Source organism: Apostichopus japonicus, chromosome 9, assembly GCF_037975245.1.
Source record: "Apostichopus japonicus isolate 1M-3 chromosome 9, ASM3797524v1, whole genome shotgun sequence".
Taxonomy (NCBI): domain Eukaryota; kingdom Metazoa; phylum Echinodermata; class Holothuroidea; order Aspidochirotida; family Stichopodidae; genus Apostichopus; species Apostichopus japonicus.
This window is the reverse complement of record NC_092569.1, coordinates 3319037-3335459: the sequence shown is the minus strand read 5'-3', so window position 1 is coordinate 3335459 and position 16423 is coordinate 3319037. Positions and strand designations below refer to the sequence as shown.

General features: G+C 36.6%; 1 protein-coding gene and 1 long non-coding RNA gene across 6 annotated transcripts in view; both read left to right on the top strand.

Moving 5' to 3' along the window:
* The window catches only part of LOC139973253 (otoferlin-like), a 116923-nt gene that overhangs the window by 88643 nt on the left and 11857 nt on the right, over positions 1 to 16423 (top strand). The gene's annotated exons all lie outside the window — the stretch shown is intronic.
* LOC139973256 (uncharacterized) lies at positions 6595 to 10305 on the top strand. Of its 3 annotated transcripts, none has more exons than XR_011795176.1 (3): positions 6595 to 7686; positions 8490 to 8701; positions 9963 to 10305. It is a non-coding gene; the product is annotated as an uncharacterized lncRNA (long non-coding RNA). The 3 variants fall into 3 exon arrangements; XR_011795175.1 differs by having other exon boundaries at positions 6596 to 7034; positions 8487 to 8701; XR_011795173.1 differs by having other exon boundaries at positions 6597 to 7686; positions 8487 to 8701.

Genomic DNA, 16423 nt, shown 5'->3' with positions numbered 1-16423 from the left:
AACCATCTGTAAACAGCTTGTGAGTTCCTAAAGTACTACAAATAGTCATGAATTATTTTCGAACAAACTTTTTTTCAAACCTGTTGTCAACATTTAAAATTTTTGTATTTCAACCAAAAAATGTACTTAAAATCATGGAACATGCAAAGATGACTATTTTAATATATTATTGCAACTGTTAAAGTATGTATCCTATCCATAGTCAGTTTTCTGTAGGCCAGCATTGTTTAGTGCCTTTAAATTTCATTCATTCTATTACAAAATATTTGTTTTTCTTTGGGGAAAAAAGTGAAGTCTAAAAGTACGGGTACATGTAAATCTTTAAGACGTATGAAACTAAGCGCTTCGGCTCAGTGGAGCATACTCACTTACAAAAAAAACTGACTTAATAAAAGAAAAAGGAAAAAAGATACTCTTATAATTTGGGCTGTAAACTTTTTATCTTTGTTTATTGGATGATTGTCGATTGAACATTAAAACATAATTAGTAACTAATCGTTTAGTTCAGATATAAAGAATTGGTTTAAATAAAATGTGATGTTTAACTTTAAGATTATTTAGTATTCAAATGTCCAGCTCACACAGGTTTGAAATAGTTAACATTTACTTTGAGAAAGAGCTGATTGTATTGATAAGATCAACGGACTAGATGTCAGGAAATAGAGCTTTTGTAGCTAGTTTAAAGATACTTAGTAAACCTCTGAAATAGACTAGTAATATTTTTATTAGTTTCCTGATTAAAAATATGCAAGTTTTTGTTATTTTATTTTTTGCCCTTCATCATTACTGATTCAATCTAAAAATGTTGGAATTTATTTAATTGGAAAAAAACTTGCCGGATATAATATATGCCAGTCGCATGACAGCTTGGCTGTTTGTCTTTCATTTTGAATATTCATCTTTCTTTCCTTAATGAATATTCATGTATTGTTTGCCTCATTTGCATGTGGTGGTAGTGAACAATTAATTTTTGCTTTCGTTATACTCCCTCATCAGCATAAGAGTCAAAATTAAATATTCATGTAGCAATCATTAAGTATCTATTTGCATTTTCAATCTGCTGCAACCCAGCAGCCAGTTGGATCAATTAGCCAATGCTAATACCATTCCATACTGTCCTTCTATTTCATGCATCGAAGCACACATACTGACAGTACGAACAGGTCTCAACCTTTAATCTGATAGAAATCTGGTTATTCATACTGCTCATACTGTCAGTATGACAGCTTCGAAGCAACTAGAAAGGCACAGTACAAAAACAATTTGGGGCAGACATCATGAGTTTTGCATTATATGAATTATTCATGTTTGCTTTCAAAATTATGTTAATAACCTTGTGGTTTTGAACTACTACCTAGAAGGAAAAATATATTATGTTATATCATTGTGGTCATGTAAAATAACAAACAACTCTTTTATTTTTGTCAAAATATTAACCATATTTATTCAATTGAAAATACATATACGCATATCTTTTGCTTATTCTATTAACCTATATTGTTGTAAATCCTGACCAGAGCATTAATTAACAAGCCGTCTAATGGCCATAATTTGGTTTATTGTTTTATGCTGTTACAGTATTTCTTTTTTTCTCCATATTAAAAACGATATAAGAAGTAATATTCTATTAAAATTGAATAAAACGCAAGAAAAGAACCATCTTGTTGTTGCATTATGTCAACAGATTAAGAAGTTCCAATTTTCCACGTGTAAATTAAGCTTTTCTATAGGCCCAAATCTTGCAGAAAAGTCGGTAAATTTTTTGCTCGAGGAACTAACCAGGTTCTTTCTATGTTTTATAGTAGTTTTCACTTTGAAAACGACTTTCACAACTGTTTGAACTCGCCCGACAGAGATTGAGGTCAAATTTATGAGAACCGCGACCGTAGTTCTGCGCACAGTACAGAACCTACGTAAAAATGCCCTTGTTTTGTGGGATTGTTTTGAAAGTCCCTAGAGTTGTTGGTATCTTGATATCTTAGTTGGCAGACTTGTTGGTATAATAAAAAAAAATAGAAAAAATAATAATAATAATAATATAAAAGAAAAAAAAGAAAAAAAAATATATACATACATACTTGTTGGTATCGCTGAGTATGTGTGACTTTATTTCTTCCCCACCCCCCTCCCCCCACTCGAGGCAGAATATTCAGTATAGAACATTAACACGCAGAGTTAATATTCTTGGTCTTGACTCCGTACCGAGGTTCCCACTGTGTAAATTTATTAAGTATTCAAAAGATCTAACAAAGGAGAGCAAGAGGGTTTACTTGCTCATTTGAAGCAATCCTTCCCCCCCCCCCCTGTCCCTCCCCCTCAATTCCTACCAACCAACCCTTTTGTTTCTTTCACCAATATATCTGTCATTACAACAATTTTTTTTTGGGGGGGGGATAATTTTTTGTCCTCGATGGTAACGACTTAAACCCCTATCCTTTGACATGGTTAAACATTTTGATCTGTTTTGATTTTCTCTTTCTAGCCGGCCTGACACCTCTTTCATTTGGTTCCTGAACCCCTGGAAATCTTTCCGTTACATCATCTGTGTTCGCCTCAAGTGGCTTCTCATAAAACTGGCCATTCTGATCGTGTTTGTTGCATTTTTCGCTCTATTCATATACAATTTGCCAGGTTATGCTGCTGAGAGGATTGTTAATATCGGTTGAATGACTTGGTCGAATGGTTGACTTCCCCTTCATCCCACACCCTGGTTAATTCTTCCTCCCATTTAGGCATGTACCCACCATTCAAAAATAAGGGTTGTTCTTTCCTCCCTTCCAATACCCTGCCTCGTTGCCACAGTGTATAGCAAGGAGTATAAATGCAGATGCTTATTACATGAATTGGAAAAAAAGTTGTCATTTAATCATAAAATGATAGCAAACAGCCAGTTTATCACAGTATTGAAGTCTAAACCTTTTTACCAAGTTTTACAATTCCTTATGACTTAAGCTAACTAAAAAGAAAAATTATATGATAAAAATAAGTAATAGAGTAAAATAAAAAATAAAAATGAAGACTTAACAAGAAAAATTGTTTCATTTTGAAATCTGATCCAAACATGTGTGAAAATTTTTAGATGATATGTTTTTTAATTTTAAACATAATCTGGGCAATCTTTACATTTAAATTTTCCAACATTCAGGTTGATTCTTGCCAAATATGGTAGACCAATTTTCATAGTTTTGTGAAATAGACAGTGAAATAAAATTAAAAATAAAATGATGTAAAAATATAGAAAATTATCTATTGTTTGTTACAACAGACAATTTTTTTAACTCTGGTCTGAAATGTTACTTGCATTTTAAGACCTATTTTTAAAATGTAAACTATGCATTCTAATAAATGAGCCAAGAATCGAAAGTGAAATGAACCAATGATGGGAATTGGATGATTACATATGCAAATTATATGTAAATAAGCATAAGTAAAGACATGATCAAACATATTTTTATGATAAACTTATTATGACAATTTTGAATGTGGTGATGGGTAATAATATAACAATGTACTTACTAGTTAAATAGTGTTTAGTGTGTATGTAGTTCAGATGTACCCCTGTAGTTCACAATTAAAAAAAAAATTGGTACTTTTCCTTTATATCATGAATGTATGAGAATAATGTAGGCAATTATTTCTTTCAAGTGAAAGTTAAAACAAAAGTAAGAAAAATTGAGCCAATTTTTGTTGCCGATCAGTGGAATTTTATAAAATTTATATAAGGTAATGGGGCCATATGCTGGTAGAAGAATACCAAATAATTCTATCATATTTATAAATAAACATATATATATATATATATGTATATAATAAGAAAATCGAGGTATACCCTAAGAGAAAATATTAGACAAAAGCAGAGAAATAAGATATGACTCGTACATGACAATCTGTCATATTTGTCAATTATGAATATATATATATATATATATGTATATATATATATATATATATATATATATACATATATATATATATATATATATATATACATATATATATATATATATATATATATATATATACATATATATATACATATATATATACATATATATATATATATATATATATATATATATATATATATATATTGCAAAGGAGCAATGCAAAGGAGCAATGTTGGGGGTAAATATGATAGAATTTTGGTATTCTTCTATATGTATATGTATATACATATATGTGTGCATTTGTTGGTGAAAGAAGACTTTACCCCAGTCCCGTTGACTCTACAAAAGCATCCCTCTATTTGTAACAAGGTGGTGTGGTAATGAGGTAGCTGTTTGCTGGTGGAGGAAGACCCCAATCCCGACTAACCTACCCCTATGGTCCATGAATGATCATCCAGCTTGGGTTATAAGACAGTGAAATAATCTGTTTATCTCATCATACCAACTCCTGGATACCCTTCGCGGCAACAGTTTTGGGACAGTACAGGATTAAACTAATCCAAACACCTTTCTACCCTATTCTTCCCCCACCCCGGCCCCAACTCTTCCCCCTCTTCAACCTGCAAGTGGTCATTGATGTGCCACTGATGTGTCCATCTGTTACCAGGGCCTCGGAAGTGTCATTTTCTCCACTGTTATCAGTATTTTCATAATTTTGTTGCAAGTTTTCTCTCATCTGCTTCTGCCATTCACAGGTGGCCCGGTGTCATGGAGCAAAGATTTCATCCATGGCCTAATCATATCACATATTATTTAACCTCATACTATATTCATTTCTACTATTGTTTTGTTTTGTCTCTCCTCTCTCTTGCATGCAACAGTCGACCAGAGGGTTCAGTGAGTTGGTTTACTAACCCCCTTAAGACCCTCTACTACGGGTTGTGGTTACAATACCGTTGGCTTCTCCTCAAATTACTCATCCTCGTAATAATTATAGCATTCTTTGCTTTGTTCATTTACAATCTACCGGGATATACTGTGAAGTGGGTGCTCGGTGTCTGAATGGTCAATGGAGAAAGCAGATTATCGGTGTACCCAAGGAGAGTAATATGGGGGGGGGTGAGATATGGGGGTCAAACAGGTGTTTATATAGTCTCTGGGTATATATAGTGAAGTGGGTGATTGGGATATGAATGCGAAAGCAGACTGGTTAAATGGAGAGGTAAGGAGTTTTGTTTCGTGGTGGGGAGAGAGGGTGGAGAGGGGAGGGTTTCACATAAGGTAGAAAAACTGGTGAAATGTTCTACTGTGACAAATGAATTTGTCTTTGCCAACCTTGTATGTGTGGAAAAAGACGGTTTGAAGGCAGCCCTATCCTATCAATAGTCAATGGAGGGGTGGGGGGAGGCAGTGGTTTAGAGAACACCCTCCCTCCTCCTGTGTTAGTTCATGCCTCGATCAAATTTTCTGGTAAGAGTTGTAAACTAATTTCGGGAAATATTTTAATAATTCAAATTTTTAAAAATATTCTTGAATCTATGGTTTGAGCTTCATTGACCATTACATAAACTGTTGATGCATATCATTCAAACTCTGGTAGTTTTGCGGAGTATGAAGTCTTAACGTTGTGTACCTTATGTTAATAATGTGTGATAACAAAATATGTTCTTTTCTTTTATATTAACAATTGATATCGATTCCTTTCTCTTCTCTCACGTCTTTTGAGTGTTTGTTTTCTTTAATAATGAATTATTAAACCCTGTTTTTATCTCACATTTCACAAAGTTGACCCTCTTGAAAGACCTACTGAACGCACAACTCACTAAACAGCCTATAATGAACCATAATCAGGCGCGTATCCAGGATTTTCTAACCCGGGGGGCGCGAATTACTATCTAAGCGGAGCGCCACCATCGGTTGGCGCGGAGCGTACAAGAAAATTTGGGGTTTTGATACCCCCCAGATCACCGGAAATGGCACTTCTCGGGCTTGAAAATGAGCAACCAGATGTACACTTTTGCCTGAGAACCAAGTATTTCCGAAAAGTTTTTTTTCCATCCATAACCTTTTTGAAGATTGTCAGCAGTCACACATCATGTTCGACCTGATTGCATGTCCTATGGATCATTGCTTTTGTAGGTGATTCTACGTCACGGCCCACAATATCCGAAAGCCTCACTTTTCAAGGTTTTAAGCCCATTATTTATTGAGAATTTGAAAATTCACATTTCTCGTGAATAAAATCACTTGAAAACATACCCATAATGTTGCAGAAAATTCAATCTATGGATAACCAATATAGAAAAACCTCCTTGAACCCTAACAGACAGGTCAAAGTTGCACGAGTAGAGGAAAGTATGATGAATAATGTTGGTGAGGAAATTTTGGAAAATTCCGACACAGTTAATTTCTTGGTGTAGAAATATTGCAACCTCTTATAATGGCTATTGTAAAACTTGGTTGAAGGAACAGAAAAATAGCAGATATTTCCGATATGAGGTATATCGAAACCGAACACTACACACATAGGCGTAGGTCCCGTAAAAGGCGGGGGCTGCAGCCCCCCCCCCCCCCCCCCCGCAACCAAATTTTTTCCAATTTTTTTCGGACACCTACTGAAAGAAAAATAAATAGCAATGAATAGCTTAAAAATTATCTCCGTGGTAATTAAAATAAAGTTGTAAGCTTGGCCGACATTACTACTGCACTGAAAAAATAAACTAGTCAATATTGCCACGGACTAACGTTAAATTAGTTTGTAACGTTAGTCAATGCACACGAACTAGCAAAAATCTTCGTTTCATCGCTGCTTCTTAGTCAGTTTACACTGACTAAGGAAAATATAATCGCAGCTTAGTCGATGGCGACGGACTAAGGTAATTTAACCCATGGACTAAGAACGATACGGACACCCGATTTACGCCATAATCGTAGCTTAGTCGGTCGGTCGACGGACTAATGTATTTTAACCCAATTCGATTCACTTCAATTTGGAAACCGAGAGGCAACGGCAGCTTGCTGGACTTGGCATAGTTTCATACGATCACTCTAAGCAACTTTCAACCGTAAATCACCCAAGAAGGTCTTTAGAAGAATGGAGGTATTAACTGCCATCATCGGCCTACCTGTTATTCCTTTAACTTGAAGGTAAAATTAAAGTTAATTGTTAGGCCACTGGCACTAGTACTCATGTATTATGGTTAGTGTAACGCTACCGTTGTCACGCTGGCTTTTCGCAATACACAAGTGCAATGACAGTGAGTAGCCTATAGGCTTCTACTGGGTACTGCAGTGCATTCTCAACACTAAAGTGTGCATTCTAAACACCAATTAAAAATGTGTTATGTGTGTATTGGGCTAGACTGAACAGTGGCATATAATCTTCTAATTTATTCCCAAACAAATGCTGGAACTATAAGTCTCAATAGTTTATTTGAAGTCTACACTCATTTGGTAAAGATTTCCTGTAATATCCCATGTGAATCTAAATGGGTAGGCTTTGTGATATTGAATAAGCAAGGCTAGACCTTCAAACGTACAGTCACAGTAGGCTGAACAAATTATGTTGGCTAGTCAACGGTATTATATGTTGCGAGCAGTCAGGATGCACGCTTCAGTTCTATTTAACCTTTTCATTTATCATTTTTTAGTATTTAATTTCCGGTCACGCTCATGAAACAATTGCGACATTCCTTCACGGTCGACTTGTTTACTGTAAGAAGTATTAACCGTTTTTTCTCAGGAAAGCTTGATAGTCTGAAGTTATTATAACATGTGCTTTTAGTATACTGCCAAAAGAGTAAGTTGTTGTATTTGTATTGATATTTTATGTAGAAGTAACGGAAAATTTAGTATGTTTAGTTTGGTCTATAATTGCACGTTTTTTTCTGTCCAATGTAGTGCAGGGTTCACTTGCGCGAATTCAAATTATTCTGTTTATGTATATGTATATGCATCGATTCGTAGATTATGATGTTTTTTGACATTTATTTGTAATTCAAGCATATCTGTTTAGTAGCAAAGTTTAAAGGTTAAGATTAATTAGTTTTCTCTTTTTGATCCTAGATTGAATGAAACTCATTGACGTAAATAATAGATCAGATGATACAGTTTAACGCAGTTGCTAAAACTCTGGGTATTCTCTAGTCTTCGCCGGTCCATTATATACTTTAGTACTACTAGTAAGACTAAATCAAAACGACCGAAAGACAAACTTAGTGTAACAAAATATTGATTCTCCTCTAGCCTAGGTCTAAACAGGCTTGTTATGTGAGCAAGCAAAATAACAACTAAAAACGATTAGGCCTATAAATAAGTTGGCTCAGTGCATTTCTGTTTCTAAAATTTTATATTTTTAAAGATCATAAAAACAAACAAAGATTTAGCCCATGTTTTATTATCTCTGTATTCTGGGCATTTGATTCTGGTTGCAATGGTGATGACACTCTCGTTCAAATTTTCAGCTTTATACAGTCTGCTTCAAACTTTGGGATTGTTTTTTGAGACTATAGTGGAAGCAAATCTCACATAACTTTGTGGTGACAACTTTATTTATTTATTTTTTCAAATGATGAATACTTTGCTGTTTCGTTTTTCCAGCAGGAATTGAAAAGCCAAATATCTAAGTCAAGGGTGAGGTTTCCTGTGATGTACGACACCAGTGTGGAGGCAACAACAGAAGAGGAGAACTGTGTTATATATGGCTTAAAGACATGTTTTAAGATGATATATTGGTACCCTTCGCAGAACAAAAGAGTTTATCCAAGAGTCCAAAAAGCAAAGGAACAAGTACCATAGAGAAAAAAGATGGAAGAGTGAGTTTAACTATTGTACCCAACTGTTTAATGATATTAAAGATACTTTTCATAACCTGTTTTAAAAAAAAAACAGTCTAGTATATCATTTACGTGCAAGCTTCATAAGTTTGGTCAAATTTTCACTGATCTGTAGAGCGGGAGTCCAGAGGGTTTGGTTAGCTGGGAAGGTAACCAATTGCCTGGTACATCACAATGTTCACAATGCATTCCTGTATATGAAACCTGACGACTGGCAAACCGACTGTGGTGGATGTGGCTGGGAGATTATCACTTCATATGTAAGGATGGGCATTTCCAGTATTTTATATTGGTGAGCCACCACTGCCAGAGTCCGCCCATCCCTTACATATAGAATCCTGTCAATCATTTTCCAGTAGTTTTCAACTGGTTAAATCATGAGCTGACCTAGATCAATGAGGGGGGGGGGGCATTTTGGGGGTCTACTGGCAGGGGTACCCCACTAATATAAAATACTGGAAATGCCCATCCCTTACATGTATATGAAGTGATACCATTTTCCAGTAGTTTTCAACTGGTTACATCATGAGCTCATCTAGGTCAATGGGGGATGGGCATTTTGGGGGTCTACTGGCAGGGGTACCCCACCAATAAAAATTACTGGCAATGCCCATCAGTTGTATCTGAAGTCCTAACCAACATTTTCCAGTAGGTTTCAAGTGGTTTCCTCATGAGCTGACCTAGGTCAGCCTTGAGGGGTCAATTATAGATCACTGGCAGGGGTACCCCACCACCAATAATTACTGGCAATGGCCATTTGTTGCTCTTGGGGCCATACCTGACACATTGTACTTACTTTGATGTGTTACCATGAAAACTGAGCTAGGTTAGCTATCAGGTGACTTTAAAATTGCTCTCCCAGCCACACCCACCACAGTCGGTTTGCAAGTCGTCTGGTTTCATATACAGGAATGCACTGTGAACATTGTGATGTACAAGGCAATTGGTTACCTTCCCAGCTAACCAAACCCTCTGGGCTCCCGGTCTATTGGGATCATTATTAACATGATTAACATAATTATTAAGCTTTGAAAAATAACTTGGTGTTATGCTGTGCAAAGCTAATAATTATTTGGTAAAGCTGCTATTCCTGGCTTATAATTTGAGGGACCTAGATTTAAATGTATACTTCCCAATATGTTATAAAATTTTAATGTAAATGTATGTTTATGATAATGTGAGTTATCATGTGCTATATCTGTATCTGTGCTTACACGTATATCATATTTTCTGTTCACAGGTCAATTATGGTGCAGATTTTGGCTTCCTGAAGACAAGTGGGAGGCCATTTGTAGTTAGGAGAAACACTCTTTGTTCGTGAAGACTTAACTGGTGTCGATTTGGGGTACCACTTTAAAACGAAAGTCATGAGGAACCCTTGCCCAAGATTCAACTTTGCATTATTGTGCAGTGCTATACTTTTGCGATTCATGTTTGATCCATTAACTTGTCTTAACTTTGTTGGAATAAAATCATATTTTCAGATTTTTGTTTACAGTGATTTCTTCCCTATCTGTCGAAAGTCAGCCTTTGTAGACATCAGAAGTTTTATCAGAAATAAATACTGCCAACGTACACATTATTTGTGTTTCTTCTGCTCTCTTTTCTTTCAGTGATGCTAGTCAGTGAAACTAGTCGGGTTTAATTCTTTCAGTGATTCTAGTCAGTGCAACTAGTCAGTCGATACCGACTAAGAAAGGTTAGTCGGGAGAGGCACCATCCTGACTAATGTAAAACCTGCTATAAACTAGTCGGTGGCTCATATAAATTAGTCGGTAAAGACCGACTAATGTCACCAACTAATGTAACTGACTAATATACATTTACCGACTAAGAAATTGTTGATCGACTAAGTTGACGGACTAAGATGACCCACTAAGAAATCCAACTGACTAAGGAATAAATTAGTCGGTATAGCAACTGACTAAGGCTATGTTAGTCGGGAGAGGCACCAGATGGACTAACGTTATGTTAGTCGGTGAACCAATTTAAGTTTTCAGTGTGTAAAAGAGAGTTTTGACATAAATGGATCTGTATGCTTTTCTCCATCTACATAAGATATTTCGTTGTTTACATTAGCATTTGGCGGTATACTGTGCAACTTTGACGGACCGTGCGGTACACGATGCCATGCAATATAATGACCGATGTTTGCTTATATGATATTGGCATCGATATGTTGAACGCGCGCTTCGCGCGCGAAAAATTTTGGCTTTTTTTCGGGCAAGTCATTACAGCCCCCAAATCCAATTGGGCTCCTACGCCTTTTACTACACACATAGACAGTTTTTGAGGCTGTTCATTGTGGAAAATGCATTTCAATGCTCACTGATATGATGTTATATCTGCTCTTTGCTTTACAAATTCGAACAGGCGTGTAGCGAGTAATTGCCTGTAGGCAAACTATCTAAGCGAAGCGCCACCATGTGTTGGCGCGAAGCGTACAAGAAAAATTTTGGCCGAAAATGCCTCCCAGATCGCTGGAAATGACACTTCCCAGGCCTTGTAAGTTGCATCTAAGCATTGTCTATTTTGAAATTACTAGCGATGTCATAAAGAAAATTTGCTCGGGGGGGGGGACGGTCGCCCCCTTCCCGAAATGTTCCCCGACGACTCGGTCGAGTTCAAGACCAGCCACAGTTGGTTCCATATAGCACAATTCTACAATTGTTTAAGGCGTCCATACACACACACGCGTTATGATAGACCATATATAGTATTTATATAGATACATTAGTGAGAGAGGGAAATGGAAACGTCAAAAATGGAGTTGTCGAAGTAAGGGGTAGGGTGAGGCGCACACCCCTTCCGTAATCCTTGATCTGTCACTGGCTACCTGTGTATATAATATTGATCAGCGCTTTAACTATGACTGTTCCTCTTTCTCTTCCCGAGGTCTTGGCGTTTATCTTCTACTCCCTCCTTTCTCCTTTTCCCTTCTTTTTTTCTTTTTCTTTTCCCTTCCTTCCTCTCCTCCTTTTCTTTTTTTCCCCCTCCTTTTCCCTTTTTTCTTCTCTTTTTTTCTCTCCTCTTTTCCTTACCCGGGGGGCGCGCGCCCCCAACGCCCCCCCCCCCTGGATACGCACCTGATAATGCAGTATTTGAAAACAAAATTATCTCTCAGAGGTAAATTTATTCTCGACTTGTAAAAGCATCCTGGCATTGCATTCCTAACATATTTTGTACCAAAGTGACGTCAAACATATCATATGTGACGTCATTCATCGGAAAAAAAGAACAAATTTGATGACGTCATGTACTTGTTTGCTTCAAGTTCACTTTTGATGCGTCAAATCCGTATTAACTTCCATAACTAATCCATATCCCGAAAATGGCATGTAGGATTTGATTGTGATTTTTGCCGTTCATGAGAGCATTTTACCTCCTTTGAGATATTTCTATTTTCTCAATGCATATAGCATCAACGTTTCTAGTTTTACAAAATGTCGTGTCAAAATGCGACTCGCATTTCTCTATTGCACTTTACTAATGAAACATTCTCTAGTAATCTCACATTTTGACATTTAATATACTGCACATCATGAATACGGTTCACATATTCTGATCTGGTTTCACGCCAAACCAAACTGTCGACAGCTTATTTAGAAAAAAAAACTTTGTTCAGAAGGTCCCATTGAGAACAAACTACCTTTTTACGGGAGAATTAAGCTTCCCTTCCGTAGAGAACGAAACCCCTATTGCTTTTGTGTAGGTCAAGAATCAATATAGGTCATCAGAGGTCAAAGCGTGGACAGCCTCGTTAACACAGTATACTTCTCAAAGATTTGTAGCTTGAATGGTTGAACTGCAGATGTGTTACATATATTCAAGTCCGCATATAGTGAGTGCAAAAACACGTAAAACACACTCATGATGTGAAATTCAAGCTGAGGTCAAAGTATTCAATATATTGATTCAACAATGGTCAAATTCTGAAAGCATTCTAACCAAGACTATATAGTTGTATTGATGAAGACGATATCACATCATCCAATCACAATATAGCAGTCAGTCGTTCGCCCTCCGGTTAATGTCCAGTTCTAAATCACGCCAGCGTAAATTGTTCGACGAGTTATCGCACCTTTCTTGAATTCCGCGAACAAATTTTACTTTCCTTAAACAACGCCCTCTAATTATTGTATATATTTTTTACGAGGTTAAGAATAAATCTCTCCTGTCGAGTCGCTATAATTATTGTAGTGCGCGTGCGCGCTTCAATATTGGCATAACTGACCAAGTGACCGATACCTACATGACTGGACGTTGAAACTTTAAGTTTCATATAGTCTCTGTAGATTTGCAGTTTCAGAGGCTAGCTGCGTAGCCATCTTATACTGAGCCTGTCACGGCGCTCACAAGCGCCCACACTTTGTAGATACCTACATGACTATACTCCCTGGTGTGTTGTCCGCCCAAAAAAATAACCCCATTAACAACCGAAACGTTCTGCCTAATACTGCAAGCATTCCACGCGCACTACAATACAGCGTATTTGCTGGCAAATGCAATTCTAGTACTAATATATGGCTCTGATTGAAGTCCTTAAATAACGCCCTCTATTCCTCTATTAACGGAGCGAATTAATGTAAACTACTGCTGCAACAAGTCCCGAACTATCTTAATACTCAATGTGGCAGCTGTTAACTGAAACTAAAATAGGAAGACGTTTCTTTCTCAAAAGAACTTCGACATCGTATCACGTTTGTATTACCGAATTATAATTATGGAATTTCGCAGATGGGAAGATGTTTGTTTTAGCTGATGTAGGAAGTAAAGTCCGTTTCTCATATAGGACTCCAAAACTAAACTTGTCGAGCAGTTATCTTCTGTTGGGTTGGATTGAACAATGTAAATACAAGGACAATGCACAGTGAAGTTTGAAGCTTGAGAGGGTTGACTACGATAATTGGAATTAGCTGATACCTAGGAACAGGTGTTTTTTTATTTGGGGGGGGGGGGGGTGGGGGATTTCTTTCCCATCATGCAGTTCGAACGGGAATATATACAACTGAGAGCGGCTACTTTAAGAGTATGCGTTGATGATACAGCCTACAATTAGAATGAATTCATAAAATGCACCAAAAGCTGTTGAAGTATATGTCCACCGGCCCGAGTCTGTACAGAGGCTTTCGACACATGCGCGCAAAGTGCAAGCCTACGGTGTTAGACCTTATTGTGAATTTGTGACAGCCTGTTTATCAGTACCACCCCCCTCCCCCATCCCTCCCAATCATCCATATAGTATTACCTACAGGTGACCAATAACGTTGGTTCGGCGAACAAAATGTGAACATGGTGGGAAATAAAAAAAAAATTGTTTACGTTCCTACCGATGCCAGGTAAGAATTAAAGGGGTGAAATTTATGAAACATTTATGCATTTTTTTTTCGCAACCGTCCGTGTACAAGATTTTTCAACAGATAAACTTTTGTACTCCGAAAACTTTTAAGGTTAGAATAAACAGAAGGGTCTTTTCTATTAAGAACTTTGAATATTTTAGGGATCTCATATTTAGGGAGGTGGGTTGGGGAGGGGAGGGGTGATGCGAGATTTAGGACTACAATCGCTGGTAGTGACTAAAATGATAACAGTACGAGAAAATCGGGCAAAAGAATGCGTTATTGTACGCGATGAGACTCACCCGGGAAATCGTAGGTTTAACTTTAAAAGTAGGCTTATCAGCCAAAAAAATGTATGAGTAATGCTAAACGTGTTTCTTATTCGTGATTATGTATATTCATTATTAATGATGTTTATGTATGATTCAAGTATGAATATGTATATTTTACAACTGCTATGGCCTACTTACGATTTTTTTTTTACAATGTTTAATATATGTAACTATATGTGCTTGTGACAACCAGGCAATTGGGCACATAATATCACGTACCAACCTTTGCTGTGTATGATAGTTTTTTGTTATAGTCATTTTACAATTTTATTATTAATTATCATAGACGACAGAAATTACCAAGGTTCTGCTTACAAAAACAATCTTATTAAGTTTTCGTAATTGTGTAGCAACTTGTCCAAGTATTTCTATCGTTTTACTATGCTTATAGAAGAAAGATGTGCTTGTATATTCCATTACAAAGTACACACATAACGTAACGTAACGTAACGTAACATGACGTAACGTGACATAACGTAACATAACATAATGTAACAAAGAAATGGCTTGGTATATGTCTAAAACACAGTAAACTTCGTGGATATATTTTTCAACGAGACAGTTTGTATTGAAAACAAGCTATCAATACGTCACTAACACATGTGTTAAAATGGAATTGAATCTTGTATTAAGAAAGAGGTAAGGAAATGTATTATAGTTCAGTGATTGTGTATGCTATATTGTTGAACTGTATAGGATGACTATAGGCAAGCTCTGGCATAGTATATGTATATATATATATATATATATATATATATATATATATATATATATATATATATATATATATATATATATATATATATATATTTATATATATATTTATATATATATATATATATATATATATATATATATGCCATACGTTTCAGTATTTTATATCAGTGCAGGTTGCATTTCGATAACAGTTTTTGAGAAGTTACTCGTAGAACACTGGTGCTTTGATGTACATTTGTATTGTTGCATTGCCTGATGTATACAGACGGACAAACTATGTGCCTCAATCGATCGATGCCAAACAAATGGCAACAAATACTTCCAAAATGGCCAGACCATGCTGCATAGATTCCTTGACCTGATAGGTCACGCCCATGTATAAACAAAGGTCACGCCCATGACTAAACAAAGCAGCTTTATGTTAATAAATGTGACACTAAGGGAAAGTGGTCTCTGATATCATACAGTGTAGTGCTGCTGATGTGTATAGGACTAATTTTGTTGGAAATAACCATACAAATTGGAAAAGGGATTTGATGTTTTTGATTGTTTAGCATAAGCAACTAGGTGTCTTATGAGGTGTTGACGTCATCAGGAGCGGTTTGGCCTAATAGCGTACTCAACTATCGACTCGGAACCGTTGCGCCACTGGATCGAAGGCGCGCCTCCAGTTTGAGGTTCCAAAGACGCCAATTTCCTCTTGGTCACAAACGCTCCTGGTCTCATCTTGGGCGACAAACGAGTTTGCCCCTGAACGACATCAAAATTGCCTCCGGAAAACTTAGATATTTTTAAGCCAGGGGCGGATCAAGGGTGTGGTGGAGTATTACCCCCCTCCCCACCCACCCTCTTCAGCCTCACACAAAATTAACTTAATTAAAAGTACTTGAATTAATCATCTTGCATTAAGCATAAGTATCGTGCACTTATCTTATGATAGACCAATTTTATAGTCTAAATATGCCTCAAAATGTATTGATTGACTTTCAAAGTCTTCCTCCCCCTCCCCCTCCTTCATTGGAGTCCGCGGGGCCACACCCTCCCCCTCTTTCTAAAATCCTGGATCCGTCCCTGTAGGTTGTACATATATACAGACATTAAGAAGTGCTGCTGTAAGTGACTCTGTTAATTCTTAGAGAATATAGTTTAGTTAGGTGCAATAAAAATGACATTGAAAAATGGAAATCTCTTCGCCAAATCTTTGTTATCTCTGTTGAGGTGAAGTCTTTAGCAGGTTATTTACACACAGACGATTCTCTCCTGTTTGTCTTGATAAGAAATTACAGTGCATTTGTAACAGCTGGACGGGCAAG